The following is a 23,279-nucleotide window of genomic DNA, read 5'->3' as shown; positions in this document are numbered from 1 at the left end:
CTTTGTAATATAAAATCACATGTTTATGTGTTGCCATCAATGACAAAGGGGAAAATCATTAACCCCAACTGATGATGTAACAAAGAATGCTATGAATATATGTGAAACAATCATATCATTTGTTATGTTTTCATTGATGCCAAAGTCTTAGTTGGCTAGACATTATGCTAATTCAATAGAGTGCCATGTCATTTGATTGATGAAGAGGATTTGAAGAAAGTATAATGATTCAATAGAGTTGATAAGTATGGTAGTCAATGGGAACTTGAATGGGTTGGAGAGTGATAATGTAACATTGGTTTGATTATTTTACAATCACGTAATCCTATAAGTAATGATGAACTTTATCTATTCACTGAGCTATACAAGCTACACTGAGTGACAAGGTGAAATAAGGAGTACAATATTGCCTGGGCTACTACAACATTAACCAAGTAATTCATATATTAACCAAGTAAGGTGTTACTCGAGTAAAATTTAATGTTCACCAAGTTTGAGCTGGTAGAACAAGTTAAGAAAGATGGAATCTAAGGCCAACTTACGGTGAAAGTAAATAATGTTTGAGAATTTCTAAGGTGCGAGTCAAAGTGTGTTACAAGATCAACGACTTAAAAAATACAATGAAAATCTGATGATAGAGATTAAAAGGAGATAAGTATGAGAACAAAATTTAATGAAAGTTCCATTTTCTAAGTGACTAAGTATAATGAATTTGATATCTATGTATTTGACAAAGAGACAAAATTTGGAAGCATAAAGTTTACTATTTAAGGAGATACTGGAACATTTTTTGGTTGTTGATTAAGTTGTTGGTTGAATGTTGAATGGGTGTGAATTATTGATAGAGACAGAAAGAAGCAAGGAGAACCAAGAAGTACAGAAGGAAGATCAAGTAGAATTAAAGAAAAGTGAGAGTGTGAAGGAGTGAATTAGCCAAGCAAAGATTAGAGAAGACATAAGATATAGTAAAACTAAGATATAAACAAGAAAGGTAGTGCTAAATCTTACAGATTGTTTGACTATTACTTTCTTACCATTGTAGTTCAAAAAAAATATCTTAACTAAGTAGACCTAAAATGTTTGTGAAATCCTATATGGAAACATTGATTAGTGATGTTTGTAAGTCCTTTAGAGTGGGCCACTCTTTAGACAAGACCAATGAGTGATAAGGTCTAGATGATCAAAGTGTTAAAACCCCCTAACTAGGTCATACTAAAAATGTGTATTTAACCTTTAACAAGGTTCTCTCCTAGTAGAGCTCACTTCAAAAGAGTGAACTTATTTGGGTTGCTAGTCCTAGGTGATTTTTCCCTTTACAGGATTTCCATGTTAAATCATGGTGTCAAATGTGCAAATGTTTTTATGTTGTAAATTAATTTTCATGGTATTTACTTATTACTGCAACTTGGTAACAACTAGATAACAGTAAAGTAAAAGATAATCTATATTTTTTTATACTTGGTAATAACAAAAATAATGAGATAACATTTTGAAGTAAATTGTTTACAAGTGCAAATTATAAAGTTGAATGCAATCACTGAGTTGTTGCTTTTGATGTTTATAAAGTTTTATTGGTACTGAAATATTTGGAAGGCCTATAGGATAATTGGTTATAATTGATTCACCCCTCCCCCCTCTTAGTTATCTAATAATCAATATTTATTATTGTGGAATTATATCAGATCTAACATGAGCTTGGCCAAGAAATAGTGAATGTAGGATGAATTAAGTGGGCATCAAGCAAGAAGTTATAGCTATTAGAAGGTCATCTATCAAAGTAGAAAGATAATGAAGTTAGTTTAGAGCACACCAATATCATAGATGTAAAATGTGGGAAACCTTCATTATCTTCAAATTCTGCTAAAAAGAGAAAGCCCCAATCTTGTTTTATTATAAGAAAAGTGAGCTAGACCACATATATTAGTAGTTGAGAGTGGAACTTAAGACCTCCTATATGAAGGTTGCCCCAATTCACAGCTAGACTGTGGGTGAGCTCTCAAAAAGCCCCAATCTTACTCCATGTATGTAAAATGAAGAAAATCCTCAAACTCAAAGCTAAGATAATAAAGTTAGTTTAGAGCACCCAATATCATAGATGTAAAATGAGGGAAACTTTCATTATTTTCAAATTTTGCTAAAAGGAGAAAGCCCCAAGCTTTTTTTATAATAAGAAAAGTGAGCTAGACCACATATATTAGTGGTTCAGAGTGGAACTTAAGATCTCCTATATGAAGGTCACCTTGACTCACAGCTAGATTGTGGGTGAGCTCTCAAAAGGCCCCAATCTTACTCCATTTATGTAAAATGAAGGAAATCCTCAAACTCAAAGCTATGTAAAAAGGGGAATGACCCTATATAATTTTGTGTATCTATAGTGGACAAATGTCTGTGGACTTGACTAGAGGTTCTCTTGACTCCTTTATTTTGTACTAGTGCCTGTTTGAATGGAGGAACCATGCAATTTTTTTTAATAATTAATAAAAAGTTTGGCCTAGACCTTTTAGAGATAAAAATAAGTGGCAAACGATTGCTAATGTGCAACCAAATTCAACAGGTCTTTGCCATAGATTCTCTCATTGGGAAGTGAAATCCATGGTCGAGGGTTTAACTCAAAACATGTCACTGTCTGAAGGGCAAAAAGAGAGAAACATAGTAGATAATGAAATAATATAAAGAATGTGCCAATTTTAAAGATGTAGACATGAAAAGTTTTTAATTTCAATTAATTATCTAATGATCATTTTTGTCAAATTAGAATTAGAATGGGAATTTGATCAATTCCACCTATTTAGACAGAAGATGGAATTATGGTTTTGAGGGTTAAACAGGGGTACCAAATTCTAATTTATCTGAATTCCAATTCCAATTTTGTACACCCAAACACTAGATTTGAAACTTTCTAGAATTACAAAAGCTAATTCCTATCCAATTTTAGCAACTAAATGTGCTAAAGGCACAATGTTCAAGGCAAGTTTGAAGGTGATTGACACCACAACGTACTACAAAAGGCCAAACAAACCCTCATCATCGATAACATCTTTGATAGATGACACAACTCTAGGCACACACCTCACCGAACACAAGTCTCAACTTAGGGAAGATTTCTTCAAATAGGTCCAAAACAATCCTTCCCAAAAGTGAGCACACACCCAAAGAGAAGGGGGACCCATTATGAAGGGTATAAAGATGAAAAAAATCCATTAAGATAGAAGACTGAGCATCTAAGCAAGGAATGCAAAACTCCAAGTAGACCAAAAGATCAATGAACCACATTAAGAATCCATAGAGGCCAATAAGACCTCATATCTACAAACCCCAATATAAACCATAAAATGTGGCAAAGAAGGGGTAGAACAAAGCACAGTTGCACAAACAGCTTCCTAAAACCATCAGAATGATCCTCCTCATCAACATCATCCTCCCTAGAAATTTCACAATTTCAAAATCCACCCCCATTCATCTTCCCACTTAGAACCATAATTATCTATTGTTGCTAAGATCAATACTCTTTTTTAAAATATAAAGAAATTATTAAAAATGAACTTATTAAAAATATTTACAAATTTATTATTTTGATAAACAAAAATTATATATAAATTTTTAAAATACGAAAAAATACTATTGAATTAATAATCTACTTAAATATATATTTTTTATTCACATTCAACAAAGTCAAATACATTTCTTCCCCAACAATCTTGTCAAGGAAAAAATCATTATGAGGAAGCCTTAAAAAAAAGGTCCTATAACACCAAACCAAATCAACCAATTATAATTTAGATATATAATTTATATAATATATAAATAAATACATAAACTTTAAAAATGGTTATAATTACAACAAGATAAATAATATTATAAATTGTAAATCAATTACTATCTATCACTTCAAAGATCTGAGCCTATTAATAAATAATGTAAAATAAAACAATTGAATAGACAACCAATAAAAACATTAGTGAAATAAAATAATTAAATTACCAACCATTGAAAAAATTAGAAAATAACTTAAGAAAAATGTTATAAAAAATTAAATAAATAACCAACCCAAAATTAGTGCATAAATTTTTTTTAAAAAATGTTGTTTTGGTCCCTAAGGGCCCCCCCTTTGATATTTTTGACATTGGATTAACTCCTTTGGTTAGGAGTTGACGAGTCGTCCCCACTAATAATAAAAATAAAAATAAGCCAACCAATGAAAATAATTTCTTAAATTATTATTTTAAAATATTTTAAATAAATTTTGTAACAAATATTTTTTTAATTTTTCCCTTAGGATGTATCCTCATCACCCCACCCAACCCAACGAATAGGACAAAGTAAGATGCAATGGGCCAAATACAAGTCATCGTTTTCATCCACACCTCAAATTGAATCCAAGACTTTAAGGAGAAAAACCAAGCCTTCAATAAAACAAGTATTATTGGAAACTATTTATTACATAATAAAAACATAACTATAACAAAAACTCATATGAATACATAAAAATATAAATGAAATAATTAAATAGCCAACCAATGAAAATAACTTTTAAGAATACACATAAATACATTGAAAAATGTTTTACACTTTGCCCAAATGAAGATGTTCTTCTAATTTGATAATTAAAAATAGCTATTTTGTCTTGAACTATTCAGATCGCTCAACAAGCATTCCAAATGAAGACGTAAAAAGTAATCTCCCAATGAAGAAGGCGAAATGTTGCCTTCCACATACACAACATTCATCAAGTGTAATCTTAGGTTTGAATATTTTTTCAAAATCTAAAGGACAATTTTAAATTTGAGTCATTGTTCTCGTTATGATTTAGCTATATGTTATAAATTATTTTAATGAATGATTATTAATGTTATTGGATGAGGGCTATCTTTTTTTTTAAATAATGAATTAAAAAGTTATTGAGCTGTAAAGGATGGCTAGCCAATATTTGTCTTTTCCAAAATAAAATAAAATTATAAAACTAACACCTATACTTTTGAAGGGTGCAGGGGTTACACCAATCAAATGATGTCACTAAGTGCTGACATGGAAATTTTGCAACATTTTGTGTGCAAAGTAAAACATTGGTAAGATAACTTTTATTTTTATTATTTCCTCTTCCTTGATACTAATGGGATACACATTATTAGACTTTTCCTTCATTGAGGTTCATCTCGTCTTTTCAAGATTTTATCTTCTTTGCAAGTTTTACCAATATCTTTGCACCATTTTCATCCATACTGAACTTTATAGGCTCTTGGTTAAAATGGCCCGTGCTTTTATTATCCTCCTTTAAAAGAATGGGTGAAACATGAACATTGACATTGTTATTAATGAAGAACAAATTACTGTAGTAGTTTCCATCATTATATCATACATAAAGTGTGTGAGCAATTGAGCTATCAAATTTGTAGATCTAGTGTAATGTCTACCCCTAGTTTAATTTTCATTTTTTATTGTCATATTCTTTTAGGCTAGCTTTGTGGTTATGTTTTATGACTAGCAGTACTTGGTTATCGGATTTGATTGGATGTTATTTCATACTCAGTTTATGTAATGTCCCCATCTTTTTAGCTACTAAGTGGAGTTCTTAGACTTCACATTCTCCAAAGGCTAAGTGGAGAAATAAGAAATTGATTAAATTAATTTCTTATAAAGTCATTAAATAAATTAAAATTAAAAGGTGACTTTATTTTTAATTAATTAAATTAGTTATTGTATTACAAGGGAAAAGCTTCTAGAGAGTGTATTAATTATTGGAAAGGTGGAAGCCTCTAGTAATTTAATTTTCTAGAAGCACAATTAATTATTGTATTGCAAGGGAGGAGTTTCTAGAGAGTGCATTAGTTATTGGAAGGGGGAAGCTTCTAGTAAATGCAATTAATTAATATTTTATTTCATTTTAGAAGGGTGAAGGAAAAGTATAAATAGGGGTGGGAGGTTTATTGTTTAGCATTAAATGATGATGAATTGCATTTGATAGGAACTTGGATATACAGTTCTGTTCTTGGCATTAGAGGACGTCTATCCTCTCTTGTGACATTATAAATGTTATTCCCTTGGGGTTTGGCCTCTGGAATACATTGCTATCAACTCAAAACAGGCAGCTTGGACGCATTTGCAGCTACAGGTAGATTGGGTGTAATTAGTAAGTTGAACAATTTGTTATGTATTTGATGATGCTAGAGTAATTAGTGAGTTGCTATGTATTTAATTTTATTATTTTGAGAACTAATATTATTTTAGCAGTAGTTCAAAGGGTGGGAGCTTCATTGTTTAGCATCGGATGATGGTGAATTGCATTTGATAGGAACTTGGATATACAGTTCTGTTCTTGGCATTAGAGGACATCCATCCTCTCTTGTGACATTCTAGATGTCATTCCCATGGGGTTTGGCCTTTGGAATACATTACTATCAACTCATTAACAGGTAGCTTGGACGCATTTTCAGCTACAATCAGATTGAGTGTAATTAGTGAGTTGAACAGTTTGTTATGTATTTGATGATGTTGGAGTAATTAGTGAGTTGCTATGTATTTAATTTTATTATTTTGAGAACTAATATTATTTCAGTAGTAGTTCAATTTTCAGTTTGCATGAATTCTTTTTTGTTCATGTTATGTGGTTTAAACTTATGCAAATATATTACAATCTCTTTCAGCAATTGGTTTAGTTCTTGGGCATTTCTAGGGTGCCCATTACAGTGGTATCAGAGCTATAAGTCCAGCCATCCTATGGAGGTCTTAAGCATTTATGTTTGAGCATGCGACAAGGGCTTTATAATTTTCACAATACCAGAGCAAGACAAAGTAGGAGTTTAGACTTGCAGAGCGAACAATCTAGTTCATCCATTCAAGGGGACATACAATCTACTCATACAGACATATAAGAGATATTCTTTGAACAAGACAATAGTATGGGTGACCGAGATGACATGAATATAGGATTAGATAGAGGCAAGAATACTGGTCCAGATCAGTAAAATGTAATGTTTAGGTTATTGGGTACATTAGAGGAGGGGCAACTTATGCAATAGGAGCAGAATAGGTGAATGGATATGATGTTGCAGCTCATGGCTAGAGAGATGGGCATCCATATTAATCTAGGTGATGTCAACATTGGAAACACTAACAATGGGGAAAACAAAAACAATAGGGGCAATGATAATGGAGGCCAAGGCAATAATAATGGTCTTGAGAATAACATTAATAATGGACATGGAAACAATGGGAATGAGGCTGATAACTTTAGACATGCTGCACGCCCAACTTGAATAGCAAGCTCGAGACCTCTTCTACCCACCTTCCCACTGAGAGATCCAGTTCAACCAATTAATGAACCACAAATTACAAAGTTACAGGATCAGTTTAGGAGGGATTGGGAGGCTAGTGGACCGGAGTTTTAGGTGGATATTTTTCTCAAAGATTATATGGACTTGAGGATGAGACACATGCCCAGATCAGGAGGAAGAAGTCAAAAAATTGAGCTGAGAAAGAAAGTTGGGAAACTTTCTTTACCTTATTATGATGCTTTGTGGAAGATGACTGCACGAGCTTGGGTGTAGAAGATAGATACATACTTGCAGCTGAATCCTATGCCTAAGGAGGAGGCTATAAAGTATGTGACTATTCACTTGGATGGACCAGTGCATGAGTGGTGGCACCATGGCATGGTAACCTTGGGACATAATTAGATCACATCTTACGAGGAGTTTACTAAGAAGCTCATAGAGAGATTTGATACCATGGATCTTGAATTACAGTTTAAGGAGTTGGCACAACTCCAGTAGTGGGGATCAGTTGAGACGCATATCAGTGAATTTCAAAGGTTTGTTGTGTTGGTTATAGATATTTCAAAGAGGAGGTTAGTAGTGTTGTTTATGGATGGACTCTCAGATCTCTTGTGAGGTTGGGTCAAGGGGCATGACCCAGCAATGTTATAGGAGGCCACTAAAAAGGCTCGTGACTTAGCACCTTCTTCATTTAGGAGCATATTTCAGCATAGGGATTCTTATATGAAAAAGGACAAGGAGAAGGACAAAATATTTTTTCACAAGGATACTTAGCCAAAAAGAGATAAGTTGGATAATGACACCTTGAATGATTTGAGAAAGAAGAAGCTACGTTTTCATTCTAGAGAGTCTTGGGATTTATCTCATAAGTGTCCTCTCAAGGCTAAGACAAATCAAATGGAATATTTTTAGTAGACGAGTCACAATTAGAGAGGGAGGATCAACACTCTAATTCAAACGAGGATAATACTATAGAGGAGAGCAACATTCCTGAGGATGAGAATTCATTGGCACGATTAATGGGGGCTCAGAAGACAATCACATTTAAGGTCAAGGGTACTATCCAGGGGTAAAAAGTGATCTCACTCATTGACATTGGGGCCACACATAATTTTATAGATGCACAATTGGTAGCCAAGAGAGGTTTACAGACTGAGGAGCATAACGGGTTTAGAGTCATGGTAGCTAATGATGACAAGCTATTATGCACTCGAAAGATATCTAATCTTCACATCAGGTTTGGAGATGGCTATGAGTTGGAGGATGAGTTCTATGTGGTAGACATGGGTGACTATGATGTCATCCTTGGTATGACATGGATGGCCTCGCTAGTTGAGTTCACACTCAACCTAGCAAAATTAGAGATGAGGTTTCAGCATGAGGGGAGAACTGTTGTACTTAGAGGACTTTCAAATGAGAGTTGCAGAGTAGTTTCCTTGAGGAGAATGCAAAGACTTTTTCAGCATAATGACATAGAGTGGGTAGCAGAATGTTTGACTATGCTAGCTTTACGGGAGCCACAAGTGAAGAGTCATCCACTAGATATCTAGGAGATACTTGACAAGCACACTAAGGTATTTTGTGAGATTTTGCATGGGGTTTCTCTTGATAGGGGGATAAAGCATGTTATTGAGCTTGAGGAGGGAGCCAAACCAGTTATAATTACTCTCTATCATCATCCTAAGAAACACAAGGATGAGATAGAGAAGGCAATTAAGGAGTTGTTGGAGATGGGGCATATCAGGGCTAGTAAGAGCCCCTTTGCTTCAACAATAGTGTTGGTAAAGAAGGATGGAATGATGCGCATGTGCATCGATTATAGGGCATTAAATAAGAAGACCACTAAGAAAAAATATCCCATCCCATGAATGGATGAGCTGATTGATGAGTTACATGGTGCATTCTTTTTCACAAAGATTGATCTACGGTTAGGGTATAATCAAATCAGGATGAGGGAGGAGGAAATTGAGAAGACAATTATTTGGTATCACTATGGCCACTTTGAATTTTTGGTTATGCCATTTGGGCTAACCAATGCCCCTGCTACATTCCAGAGTTGCATGAATCAGGTATTTAGGGAGTAGCTTAGGAGATTTGTCTTGATTTTCTTTGATGACATTTTAATCTTCAGTAAGACTTGGGAGGAGCATTTACAACATCTAGAGATGGTGTTGTCCACTTTGGAGAAATAGTCACTATATGCCAAGGAATCTAAGTGCAAGTTTGGGATGACTGAGCTACTATATCTTGGGCATATCATCCGTGTAGATGGAGTTTGGGTAGATCCTAAAAAGATTTGGGCTATTGTTGATTGGCCTACTCCTATGAATCTTACACAACTTAAGGGGTTCCTTGGTCTCTGTGGGTTTTATAGGAGATTGGTTAAGGGATTTTCATAGATCGTTGCACCCTTGATAAACCTTACTAGGAAAGGGGCCTTCACATGGACAAAGGCAGCTTAGAGAAGCTTTAATCATTTCAAGAAGGTGATTTCATCATGTCCAATACTAGCTCTACTAGATTTTATGAAGCCATTTGAGCTTCATTGTGATGCATTAGGAGATGGGATTGGGGCAGTCTTAATGCAAGAGAAACATCCCATTGTTTTTGAGAGAAGGAAGCTCCATGGAGTGGAGAGGAGCTTTTCTATCTATTGTCGGGAGATGTTGGCTATTATGCATGCATTGGCTAAGTTTCGACCCTACATAGTTGGGAGAAAGTTTGTTATCAAAATTGATCACAATAGCATCAAATACTTCATGAGTCAACGTGATTTGAATGATAGACAACATAAGTGGATTACGAAGTTACAAGCCTATGACTTTGACATTGAGTTTGTCAAAGGTAAGAAGAATGTGGTAGTAGATGCTTTATCTAGGTGACCTCATATTTGTGCTCTAGTTGAGATTATAGGAGATTGGAGAAATAAGATTACAACAAAGTATGTGAGGGACACTTGGGCTTCTAGAGTGATTGCAGACACCATACAGGATGATCGTTACATGGTGATGGATGGATTGATTAAGTTCCAAGATAGGATATATTTGATTCCTTCATCATAGTTTAGGGAGGTAATACTGAAGGCATTTCATGCTGACATACAACTAGACATCCAAGGGTCTTTAAGACCTACAGGTAGATTTGTGAGTGGTTCACATGGAAAGGGCTCAACGGTGATGTTCAGAAGCATGTCAAGGAGTGTGTAGTTTGTCAACAGAATAAGAAAGAGCACACATATCCTCTAGGGTTGTTGCAACCTTTTCCCATTCTGGATAGGAAATGGGAAAATATTTCTATGGACTTCATAATCAGGTTACCACAGGTATAGGGGAAAGATTGCATCTATGTGATAGTTGACCCGTTGATGAAGTTTTCTCACTTCTTTGCTATTCCATCCACTTACACAGTAGCATAGGTGGCTGATCTTTTCTTTAGAGAGATATTCAGGTTACATGGGATACCTAGTTATATTGTTAGTGATTGGGATAGTAAATTTATGAATAATTTTTGGCAGGAATTGTTTAGGTTGTGTGGTATAGTTCTTACACCTAACATTAGTTATCATCCATAGACATATGGGTAGACAAAGATTGTGAATAAATGGGTGGAAGGATATCTAAAGAATTATGTGATTGAACAATAGAGGGTTTGGGTCAAATGGCTACATATGGGAGAGTACAGTTATAACACCACTTATCATATGTCCATCAAGATGAATCCATTCATGGCATTGTATGGTTATGAAGCACCTAGTTTCATGGATCTAGTTTTGGGGGATAGCAGAGTGCCCAAAGAAAAACACTTCTTGCAAGATAGTCAGGATATTTTGAGGGTGCTCAAGGAGAATATATAGAAAGCTCAAAATGAACAAAAATTGTATGCTGACCAACACTGGATAGAGCGGAGCTTTGAGATTGGGGATATGGTTTACCTGAGGCTACAACCATATAGACAATCATCACTCAAGAAGAGCGGAGTAGAGAAGTTGAAGCCTAAGTTTTATGGCCCCTACAAAGTGATTCACAAGGTGGGTGAGGTTGCTTACAAGATTGAGCTTCCAAAGGGAAGTCAGGTGCATAATGTGTTTCATGTGTTAAGGCTTAAGAAAACCATTGGTCAGAGAGTTGTGCCTTCTGTAGAATTGCCACCATTAGATGAGGAGGGAAAGCTTGTATTAATTCCTGAGGCTATTCTGGATACTAGGGAAAGGACTTTGTAAAACAAGTTGATTAAAGAATATTTAGTCAAATGGAGATACCTGCCATAGGAAGATGCTACTTAGGAGAGTGAGCAGGTGCTACAGCAAATAGGACTAAGATTGCTTGAGGACAAACAATTTCAAGGAGGGAGGACTGTAATGTCCCCATCTTTTTAGCAACTAAGTGGAGTTCTTAGCCTTCACATTCTCCAAAGGCTAAGTGGAGAAATAAGAAATTGATTAAATTAATTTCTTATAAATTTATTAAATAAATTAAAATTAAAAGGTGACTTTATATTTAATTAATTTAATTAATTATTGTATTATAATGAAAAAGCTTCTAGAGAGTACATCAATTATTGGAAAGGGGGAAGCCTCTAGTAATTAATTTTCTAGAAGCACAATTAATTATTGTATTGCAAGGGAGGAGTTTCTAGAGAGTGCATTAGTTATTGGAAGGGGGAAGTTTCTAGTAAATGTAATTAATTAATATTTTCTTTCCTTCTAGAAGGGTGAAGGAAAAGTATAAATAGGGATGGGAGCTTCATTGTTTAGCATCAGATGATGGTGAATTGCAATTGATAGGAACTCAGATATATAGTTTTGTTCTTGGCATTAGAGGATGCCCATCCTATCTTGTGACATTCTAGACGTCATTCCCTTGGGGTTTGGCCTTTGGAATACATTGCTATCAACTCATTAATAGGCAACTTGGATGCATTTCTAGCTACAGGTAGATTGAGTGTAATAAGTGAGTTGAACAGTTTGTTATGTATTTGATTATGTTGGAGTAATTAGTGAATTGCTATGTATTTCATTTTATTAGTTTGAGAACTAATATTATTTCAGTAGTAGTTCAGTTTTCAGTTTTCATGAATTCCTTTTTGTTCATGTTATGTGGTTTAAATCCATGCAAAGACATTACAATCTATTTTAGCAATTGGTTTAGTTCTTGGGCGTTTCTAGGGTGCCCATTATAGATAATATATTTGATGAGCTACTTGATACTCATTTATTTCATGTGTTCATGATTAGTCTTTTGATGATGATATATGTATGTTCATATGTGATCTTCTAGTTATTTTATGATGATAGTTAGATCAATGATTTATATGTAGTTTCTATGGTTACCTACCCCATACTTGCATGTGTATGGTGTACATGTATGTTTTACTTTATGGTTGACTTTTTGATGTGGTTGAGGGAGGGAGTCATAGTCACATACTAGTTGGGATCTGCACGATGCACTACTCCTTGTTATTGTCTATTTAGTTTAGACTTATATGTATATGTACTATTGGAATTACAATAGGAAATGTAAACTTTTGAGAAGGGAGGGTGGTGAATTAGTGCTTTAAACTTTGTGCCATAAAAAATTCACCACACATCCATCTCATACATTCAATAAGTAAACTAAAATACCATGTAAAAATATGTAAACAAGTAAGCATTCACACATATATGGTACCAGATATGATTACCCAAAAACCCTCTAATGAGAAGGTAAAATTGGGGTGGAGATGACACCCACAAATCTTCACTACTGTAGTAATAAAGTGTATCCAATGAAGGTTACAATGTTTGATCATGAGACATGATCTATCCTATGAAAGGTCTGCCTTGTTAAAGGCTTACAAAGACTATTAGGTCTTACCTTGTTAAAGGATTTCAACACACCCTATTAAAAGTGTGCCCTATTAAATGACTTTAACTCACAATAAAGTAAGCACTGTAGACACCTAAATCTGATTACACCGCTTCAGTAATCCTATTTAGCTATCTCTAAAGGCATCATTAATTAAATTCCTATTTATTTAATCCTTTGCCATCCCCTAGCTGATTAATTTAATTAATCATCTATAGTCCTAATTGATAAATCAAATAACCCATCATTTATCAATTAAATCCTATTCTCCTATCCAATTCCAAATCCCAAATTTATTTCACTTTAATAAATAAAACCCTAAAATCTAATAGCCCCTAAACTATCCTAAATCCTCCATTTAGCCTAATCTACCCCATCCACCCATACTAACTAAGCTTAGCCACTAACTCACCCACCCTCATCAATACCATCTACTTGCACATCTCTAACATCCCTAATCTAATCCTAACCCAAGCCTAACCCATCCCCTAATCATTTGCACAATCTTAAATGAGCTGAAGACTTTCCTAATCCAAACCAAAGTCTTCCCTCAAAATATCCCAACCACCAAGCCATAAGTGCTCTTACAAAGCCATGAATGACTCTTACAAGCCCATTCATTTCTCTTACAAGCACTTATGAGGGCCATTTAAAGCCTTGAGCCTCCTTTGTTGACTCATCCATGCCCTTTCCTCCACCCACTCTCCCTGTGACATGTGTCACTCTCTGATTGGTGCTAAAAAAACACAATCCATGTGCTCCCCTTTGAGTGCATCCTAGCCCTCCCTCACCATCTTGCCATCCTTGCATCTTAGCCCTCCATCCCTCAAGCCTCTTGCCTATAAATTAGATCCCCTCCCAAGCCATTTTAATCACAATCCTTAAGCTAAAGTTACCATGTCAGTTTGAGAAGCCAAGTTCATACCATTTTCACATATCCACACCAAAAATCCCAAATCCATCTCCATTGAAGCATTTTGAAGCTTGAGCATACATCCCAATCCATATCAAAGGACACATCTACTAATCAAGTGGTCATCCTCATTGAGAGAGCCTATCCATGCCTCATATTCTCATTTGAGGACCTCACTTTGTCTCATCTAAAGTTTATACTAGTTTTGTTAGTTAATGCTTCTATTTTTAAATAGATTAGTGTTTCTTGCTAACATATTAGTGTACACAAGCACCTTGTTGGAGGATTTCAATATAGCTTGTTAGGACTACTCTGTTAAGAGATTTATTTGATTCACCTATTACAATGTCTTAGCATTGATCCTATGGTTAGCACTTTATTTCTTGATGATAGATCACCTCTAAACTAATGTATTCTTGATCCTTCTTGATTAGATGTCTCTCTATTGTTTTCTATCTCTTTCTTCTATTCCCCTTTAACTAATTTTGCAATGCAATTTCAGATCATAATACCTTGGTCACCATGAATGTCCTAGTTTGCATATGCAAAACTCTCCTTAATCATTCATTCATTCCCTTTCATGCTCTTTCAAAGTTTAGAGTTTGTCCTCCTTAAGAATACCTAGTTGACTTAGGGTTAGGTATGAATCAATGGCTATGATTCATCCATTTTTCTGCTTAAACCTTCCCTTTACTTGATTGGATGCATGCAATTCATAGGGATTGCAACTTAAGATTCATCCTTATCACCAAAATATCGTAATTCAATTTGTAAGTCGGCTAAAAAATAGTTTACATAGTAGTTTGTGCCAATACAAACAACTATGACAAAACTGTGTTACTTGGCATCCGAAGTCTCTAATGCTCAACATATACTAACTTCAATATTGTGACTCGACATGCACTACTGACTTGGCTCCAAAATCACTTGGCATATACTGTCTACTTGGCACTTGAGTGACTCAACACTCACTATTGACTCAATATGCACTAACTTATACATGTTGTGCTTGACATATACTACTTATTCAACATGAACTAAGTAAATGACTTAGTGTATAGACACTCACTTGTCAAAACCAATCTAAGATCAACAATCTCCCCCTTTGACATTAGTGTAAAAGACACTTGGTCATGCATTAATACTTTTGTTCTTACAAGCATAACATAACTCTTATTCGGCTTCTGTACAAAATTTTAAAATATCCAAATTTTGCAACAATTCATGTACCTCAAAATTTTATAACTCTTATAACTCCCTTTGAGTTCTTTGATCTATCTTGCTCCTGCTAAGTAGATGTGCTTCAATTGATACTCTTTTACTTGCTTGCTCTCCCATGCTTGGCCCCCTATGCTCTTACTCTCCCTTTGGTCTTTCTCCCCCTTTTTGACACTAATGTTGATGGGTTATACACGAATAGTGTGTTTGTCCAAGAAATATTTATGGACCTCAAGAATAATTTTAAGAGTGACATCCCAATTGTCACAAGCTACCTCTAAAGACTTAATTTGGATGGCCAGCTCGGTAACAAGGTGTACTAGGCCATCTAACGTAGAAAGATTGGGGTCTTTCTTCATAAGTGTTTCCACATAGCTTAACTCCTTGTGAAAAATCTCCATGTGAGGAGTCAATGAAATATGGATGCTTATTAGTTTACCCCTTAAGTTGGCTTCATTTACAAATAGTGATGCTAACTAACTCTAGGTTTGTAATAGGGTCCTGAAATGTTTCTCACTTTGAGCTAGAGTCATGGGCAATTTAGCTCTAGATGACTGTATCTGACTTTCCAAGCTCAAGATGTGATTCCTTGTCTCTTGTGTGAAGAGTGTAGGATTACACAATTTGGTGTATGGAGAGAAAATGTTCTCAAGTACCTTCTTTACACTATCTATTTTAGTTGCCAATGCAACTTGTGTAATTGCTATATCACTAGATATCTTCTCATTCAATTTATGTTGAAACTTCTTTTCAGACCATTCTAATAATTTTTCATTAGCATTAAGGTCTACATCACTTACCTTTTCCACTATGTTGGTAAATTGTTCATTAAGTGGATTTGTTTCATCTAGAGTAGGTAGACTAAATGCATCCAAGAAGATGTCTTTAATCAAGAAAATCTTGCTTCTGCCTATGCTCCCTTCTAAACATTTCTTGATGTTTCTTTCTAGCTAGGGCTTCTTGAAGTATACCCATATGCTCAATTGTCATTGTTGCATTATCATATTTTCGAAAAACAATTTCTTCATCTAGGATTACATCTCCACATGTTATTACCTATTCTTCCTTTGATGAACTTAGACTCAGCATTGAGAATTGCAAAGGTATTGCATCTATTCTTAGCCTCTGAAGAGTGTGACTAGAAGGAATGTCAGATTTTGGTAGAGTTACTAGTGTTTGAATAGCTGCTAGCTCCTTTGGCTTGGGTGTCAACTTAGTCCCTTCAGGCTTGTCCTTCTTTGCCTCATTGCTTTGGATTGCAACTTGAACTTGTGCTATAGGTGCAGATGAATCTATCTAACATGTTTGACTCTGTGTCTCCACCTTATCCTCCCCAATTGTCTTAACCTTTTCTTGTGCAACTTCTAGTACATTTTTTGAGGATTTTACACTAGTGACTTGAGGGTTATTGTAGGTGTTTCTTTTGTTTTCACCTCTTCCCTTGTAGTTTTAGTCACTGACTTATGAAGTTCATCTACACTCACTAATACAAGGTTGTCACACAATTTAGCTTGTAGTGTAGATTGATCAAGTATTTTTTCATGTCTTCCTCTGTTAGGGGATTGATGTTCTGAATAGTGAGATCAAAAATGTCCTTTTCTATGATATTTTCAGTACTTACACTTGTTATTTGTGGAGGGATGACATTTGGCATTTTTGTATCTTGTACACTCTGTTCTTGTAGCTACTTTTTTTCAGTTGTTGCCTAATCATCTACATTCATTTCAGTACCTCCCTCAACTACGCCTTCATTATTTTCATCATCTTCATCATCTTTAACCTCAATAGGCTCTTTTTCTCTTGCTTTGACTGTAGCTAACCCATATGCAATTTTTCATATATGTGTAGTCTTCCTTACAACATCTTCTATGTTATTCTGCAAAATGTTGAATGCTCTATATTTAGGAACAAATTTAACAACATATTTCTCTATGGCTTTAGCTATCTGTGCCTTGTTAAGTTTAGGCATAACTTGAGCGAGGGTAGTTTCTCTAATTTTCCTTTCAGTATCTAAACAATAGTGCCATTTTTGCTCAACTCTTGCATATAGGCTTCTAGGTATGGAGTTGGCAATCTCTGGAGGAGCTTTCTTGAAAGTAGCCATCATGACATATATTTCCTCCTCCACTTGATTCTTTTCAAATTTTCCAAGATTTTCAAAATCAATGTAAGAAAATCTTAATAAATCTACATTATTTCTAACATTCTCACATAGGTTGTCTAGATCTGAAGATGAATTATGACTTACCACTTGGAATTGGTTGTTGTCATCATATTTAGTTCTTTCCTCATCAGTTTCAACTTGAGCAATGTATTTTCTCCTTGGTCTTTTCTATGCTCCACCTTCCTGCTCTATAGATTTGGCTTTCTCTTTAGCCTTTTGTGTAGTGACACGTGCACTAGCCCTTCTGGTAGGTATTGTAGGTTTGGGATGGCTTGGTTTAGCAACCTTCTTGGGTCTTGTCACTATTTGTGCCTTAGCCTTTCTCTTCTTATGATTAGTAGGAGTAGGTGCTTCCTCGACATCTTTTGTTGTTTCTATTTCTTCCTCTTGTTGATCTTCAACCTTTCCTTGTGTCAATGAAAGTGGTTCTTGAATTTGAGTGTCTTCTTCCTCTTCTTCCTCTTCATCTTCATCTTCCTACTCGACACCTTCACCAAATTTTTCTTTAAGTTTCATTACCAATTTATCCTTCCTTTTGATGATAGAGGTAGTCTTCAACTCCATAGTAATCTTAGACTTGGCCATCTCATAGTTACCAAAAGCTTTGGTATCTTTATCTACTTCTTCTACAAGTAATGTTATTGTTGCAGAGGCCTCATCAACATTAATTTTATAGCCTAATGGCCTTAGCCATCTTACTCTTGGAATTGTTGCTTGAAGAAATGTGTAATCAACATCAACTAGGAAACAAACATCATCATAATGTTTTCCCACTAATGATATTGGAATCCTCAATCTGTTCTTAATGGATTGCTTGAAGTCCTCAAAATAACTAGTCATTACTGACTCAAAATTTTCACGTAATTGTTCAATGAACTCTCCTATTTGAACTGCAATAGACCTATTTGTCTTCCATGCAATAGTACCAAATGTAGGAAATGTGTTCTGAACATAAAAGAAGATACATATCAAAGTAGATCCAAATATACACTGAGTACTCTTTGTTTTCCTTATTTCTCTTAGGTTTTCAATCAATTGTTGTAGCTACAACTTGGCAAGATCGTATGTATGATCCTTCTTCACAATCTTGTAACTCATATCTACCGCAACATAGGTTACACTGTTCAATTTGTTTGATTGGTAAAACTTATGTGCAATTACCCTTACTACAAAATCTATCAAATGATCTGTGATGGTGTCTATGGTCATTCCCCTCTTCTCATAGTCTTTGACCAATCTAGGGTTGGATACCCTATTACTCTATGGATTATTCTCTTTGATATTTTGATTTTCCCATTATCTAACCACATTGAACTATCATGAATTCTACTCAAAACAATCCTGATCCATTCAATTTTGAAAATATTAGGGAAATCTAGGGCATGAGTTAACCCTTTCTTTTCTACAATCTTAAACTCTTCCCTCAACACACTGTTTTCACATAGTTTTCCATATGCTTCTCTAATTTCCATGTCACCAATACTACCAATCTTACAATTATAACATTTTTTGACATCTTGAATTATTAGAAAATTTGGTGGTATCTTAGATAACACACTAGAGGGATCTTGTTTGTATGCTATGTCTGAAATGGCCTTGAAAATATGTCATTTTACCTTGTTGCTAACCAACTGAACATTTAAAACCTTTTTTTCCCTCTACATCTTTTTCTTTCGAAGAACTAGATGCCATTTTACAAAACTAGGGTTTATGAAATTAGAAACAATGTAGCTCGACACATGATAAATACCTTGCAAAATCTAATGAAATATTGTCAAATAGTTATTCAAATCTCTTGCAAATTCTTTGGATGAAATTTCTAGATCACCTCTAGCTCTTCTTGTTCTCTCTTGATTTCAAATTATGTTAAATGAGAAAAATTTGATCAAATACCCCTTTTGAAATACTACAATTAATGTTGAGTGCTTACATAGCTGTAAGCTCAGTATCAACTAATTTTTGGATCACTCAACATCCACTAGTCTTTCTATTCATTCAACAATCATTATGAGCTTGGAAACAACTAGCCAATCTATTAACTCGACATCCTCTAGCATTTCACTCAACAATCATAGGAAACTTTTCATGCTCGACAGTAACATGAAGAACTTAAAGATTTTTCTTTGATTCCTAATAACACCTTCCATCTTTATTCATTTTTATGTAATATTTTCAAAACTAAATCCTTTCGAACTGATGTATAATATAACTTTTGAATATCAGTCCCACATACCTCTTGATTGCTTAGTTTGATGAGGTGTGATCATCTGATCCATTGGGTGAAGTGATCCCTTGCCCACTTGATGTGTTGCAATCCTCTTTCTTCCATGTCTTGTTCATTTCATTTCTGAAATTTTTAATATTTTCCTTGCCTTTGCCTTTATTGAACTCACAACTTGGTGCCTTTGACCTTCTTGGACAATATTGGCTGATGTGACCTATCTTTAAACAACTAAAACATGTGGTCTAACTCAACCACCTTTTGTAGTCACTCCTGAAGTGTGTTATTATACAACTCTTAGAAATATGTCCATACTCTTGACAATAGTGACAACTATACCTTGTATTATAATCCCAATTATAAAAGTTTCCATTGTTCTTTACCTTTTTTTGCTTGTTTGATGAGCTCATGGGTTTGGATCTGCACTCAAAAGCTCTATGTCTATACTTCTGATAGTTATAACAATATCCTTCAAATCTTTGCGTGTGCATGGTCTTAGTTCTAAATTCATGTGCTTAATGATCTTGTTTGTTTCACTTATGACATTGACCCATCCTATTTTTCTTAACATTCTGATTTATATGAGCTTTCTTACCACAACTATGACAAGTAGGTTTGGAATTCTTACCTTTGTTGCTCCTTTCATTAGCACTTTTGGATGACTCTCCTTCTTTAGTACTTGTGTATCCCTGTCCAAATGTATCATTGTTGAATCTAGGGGATCTCATTAATTGCTCAAAATATTTGATGGCTTCACTAGGTTTATTAAAACTTTCAGCAGATTCCTTCTCCCTTTTCAGGTCATTGTTCAATTTCTCATTTTGCAACTTCAATGTTGTTATCTTAATGTCTTTGGAATTCAATTTATGGTTGGCATTCATTAGTTGACCCAATGTTTCCAAATGCATGTTAGCAATCCTGAATACTTTTGATGATTTCTCTTCTAGTCTGCTAGTCAGAATTCTTTTGTCATCTTCAATCATGGCTTTGTCTTCCATAGCTTTCTTTCTCTATTTAGTCACCTCACATAGTAGTATGGCTTGTGATTCTTTGTCTAACTTGAGATTTCTAATTTCTTTAGCTTGGGCTCTGTTCTTTTCCATTAGATCTACAATTGTTGTATCAAATTCATTGGAGTCTCCATTTTGAAATACCTTACTAGTGTCTATCTCTTTTTATTGTGTTTCATTCTCCTCAATAGCAATTTCCTTCCTTCTTTTTAAAGATTTCTTTAAATCTTCTCTTGCTTCATTCAACTAATGTAGAATGAGATATATTTCAATCCCCTATTTCTCAATAATCTTTTCCAACTTATAGACTTTCATTTCTAGGATCTTTCCTCAAAGCTACAAAGCTTCACTTTAAGAGAACTAGGCTCTGATACCAATTTTTGGAATTATAATAAGAAATGTAAAATTTTGAGAGGGGAGGGGGGTGAATTAGTGCTTTAAACTTTGTCCCATAAAACATTCACCACACATCCATCTCATACATTCAATATGTAAACTAAAAAAAATATGTAAACAAGTAAGCATTCACGCATATATGATACCAGATATGATTACCTAGAAACCCTCCAATGAGAAGGTACAAATGGGGTGGGGATGACACCCACAAATCTAATAAAGTGTATCCAATGAATGTTACAATGTTTGATCATGAGACATGCTCTACCCTATGAAAGGTTTTCCCTATTAAAGGCTTACAAAGAATATTAGGTCTTACCTTGTTAAAATATTTCAACACCCTGTTACAAGTGTGCCTTGTTAAAGGATTTTAACTCACAATAAAGTAAGCACCTTGTTAGAGGATTTCAATATAGCCTATTAGGACTACTCTATAAAGAGATTTAATTAATTCACCTATTAGAATGTCGTAGCATTGATCCTGTGGTTAGCACTTTGTTGCTTGATGATAGATCACCTCTAAACTGATGTATTCTTGATCCTTCTTGATCAGATGTCTCTCTATTTTTTGCTATCTCCTTCTTCTACTCTCCTTTAACTGACTCTACAATGCAATTTTAGATCTTAATATCTTGGTCACCATGAATGTCCTGGTTTGTGCATTCAAAACTCTCCTTAATCATTCATTCATTCCCTTTCATGCTCTTTCAAAGTTTAGGGTTTGTCCTCCTTAAGAAGACCTAGGTGACTTAGGGTTAGGTATGAATCAATGATTGTGATTCATCCATTTTGTTGCTTAAACCTTCCCTTTACCTGATTGGATGCATGCAATTCATAGGGATTGCAACTTAAGATTCATCCTTATCACCAAAATATCATAATTCAATCTATAAGTTAGCTAAAAAATAGTTTACATAGTAGTTTGTACCAATACAAACAACTGTGAAAAAACTATGCTATCGACATCTGAAATCTTTGATGCTTGACATATACTAACTTTAATACTGTGACTCAACATTTGAATGAGTTGGCATGTATTGTTGACTCGGCTCCTGAATCACTTGGCATATACTGTCAGCTCGACACTCATTATTGACTCGGTATGCACTAACTTATACATGTTGTGCTTGACATATACTACTTATTCGACATGAATTAAGTAAATGACTTAAGTGTATAGACACTCACTTGTCAAAACTAATATAAGATCAACATGTACATGCTTCACTTTTATGCAGATTGCAGGTACTGAACATCAACTTCCTTGAATTGCTAGGATGAGCATGCGCTATCGCAGTATCTCAATGGTAAAAAATGGAAGCTAGTTCTTGAGTCAAAATTCTAACCCTAAGCCAACTGTCCTATAAAGTAGGACAAGTATCTAAGTTATTTACCCTTTCGAATTCGTCAAGTGATGTGAATATGAGATTTTGACCCTTTGAGTTTGATTTTTGTCTTTAAAATGAGTTTCCTTATTTAGTTTTGTGGGTATGTTGTGATTTCAGTTATAATTAAATCAATTAAAAAGATTATTAAATGATTTAATTTAACAAAAATTTTATATTAAAAAAATCAATTTTGAACTATATCTAATTAATTGAAAAATTAATTAAATAGAAGAATTAAATTTAAAAGATTTAATTAAAGTTCTAATTTTGGCATAATTATATTTATTTAATTTAATAATAATTTATTTAGGAGTTTCATTTTAATAATAAACTCTAATTATTATTATTATTTAAATTAATAAATATATTATTAAAGGTGTCTAGTGATTTAATAAAAGAGAGAATAAATTTAATAAAATTTATTTTAATTAGAATATCGAAAAGTTTGCATATGAAATTAAAATAAATCAAAATAATTAAGAAAAGGATTTGTGTGATTGTAAAAGCGAAACTCTAAAGGGATAAAACTCCTCATTAAGAAATTAGAGCTCATTTCTCCACACACAAGTTTGGAGGAGCAAATTTCGAGAAAGAGGATTTTCAAGAAATGAATTCTTGTGAGCTCTGAGCATTCATTTAGTTAGCATCAAATTGAGGTAGGATCTTGTTGACATTTGCACAGTATTTTCCGTTTGAAATTTCTCTATCTTCTTTGTGTTTGTTATGGATCTATTTTAAAAAATAATTTTGGTTGAAGTCCTTGTTAAAATTTACTATTCTTCATTATTTAAAAATATCTATGAATGAAATCAAATTGGAAATCCTTGATTGAGAAATCTTGTTATTTGTAATTGG

The sequence above is a fragment of the Cupressus sempervirens genome, chromosome 6 (genome assembly GCF_028749045.1).
Source record: "Cupressus sempervirens isolate cs-2001-9-10 chromosome 6, ASM2874904v1, whole genome shotgun sequence".
Classification (NCBI taxonomy): Eukaryota; Viridiplantae; Streptophyta; class Pinopsida; order Cupressales; family Cupressaceae; genus Cupressus; species Cupressus sempervirens.
This window is presented reverse-complemented; position numbering follows the sequence as displayed.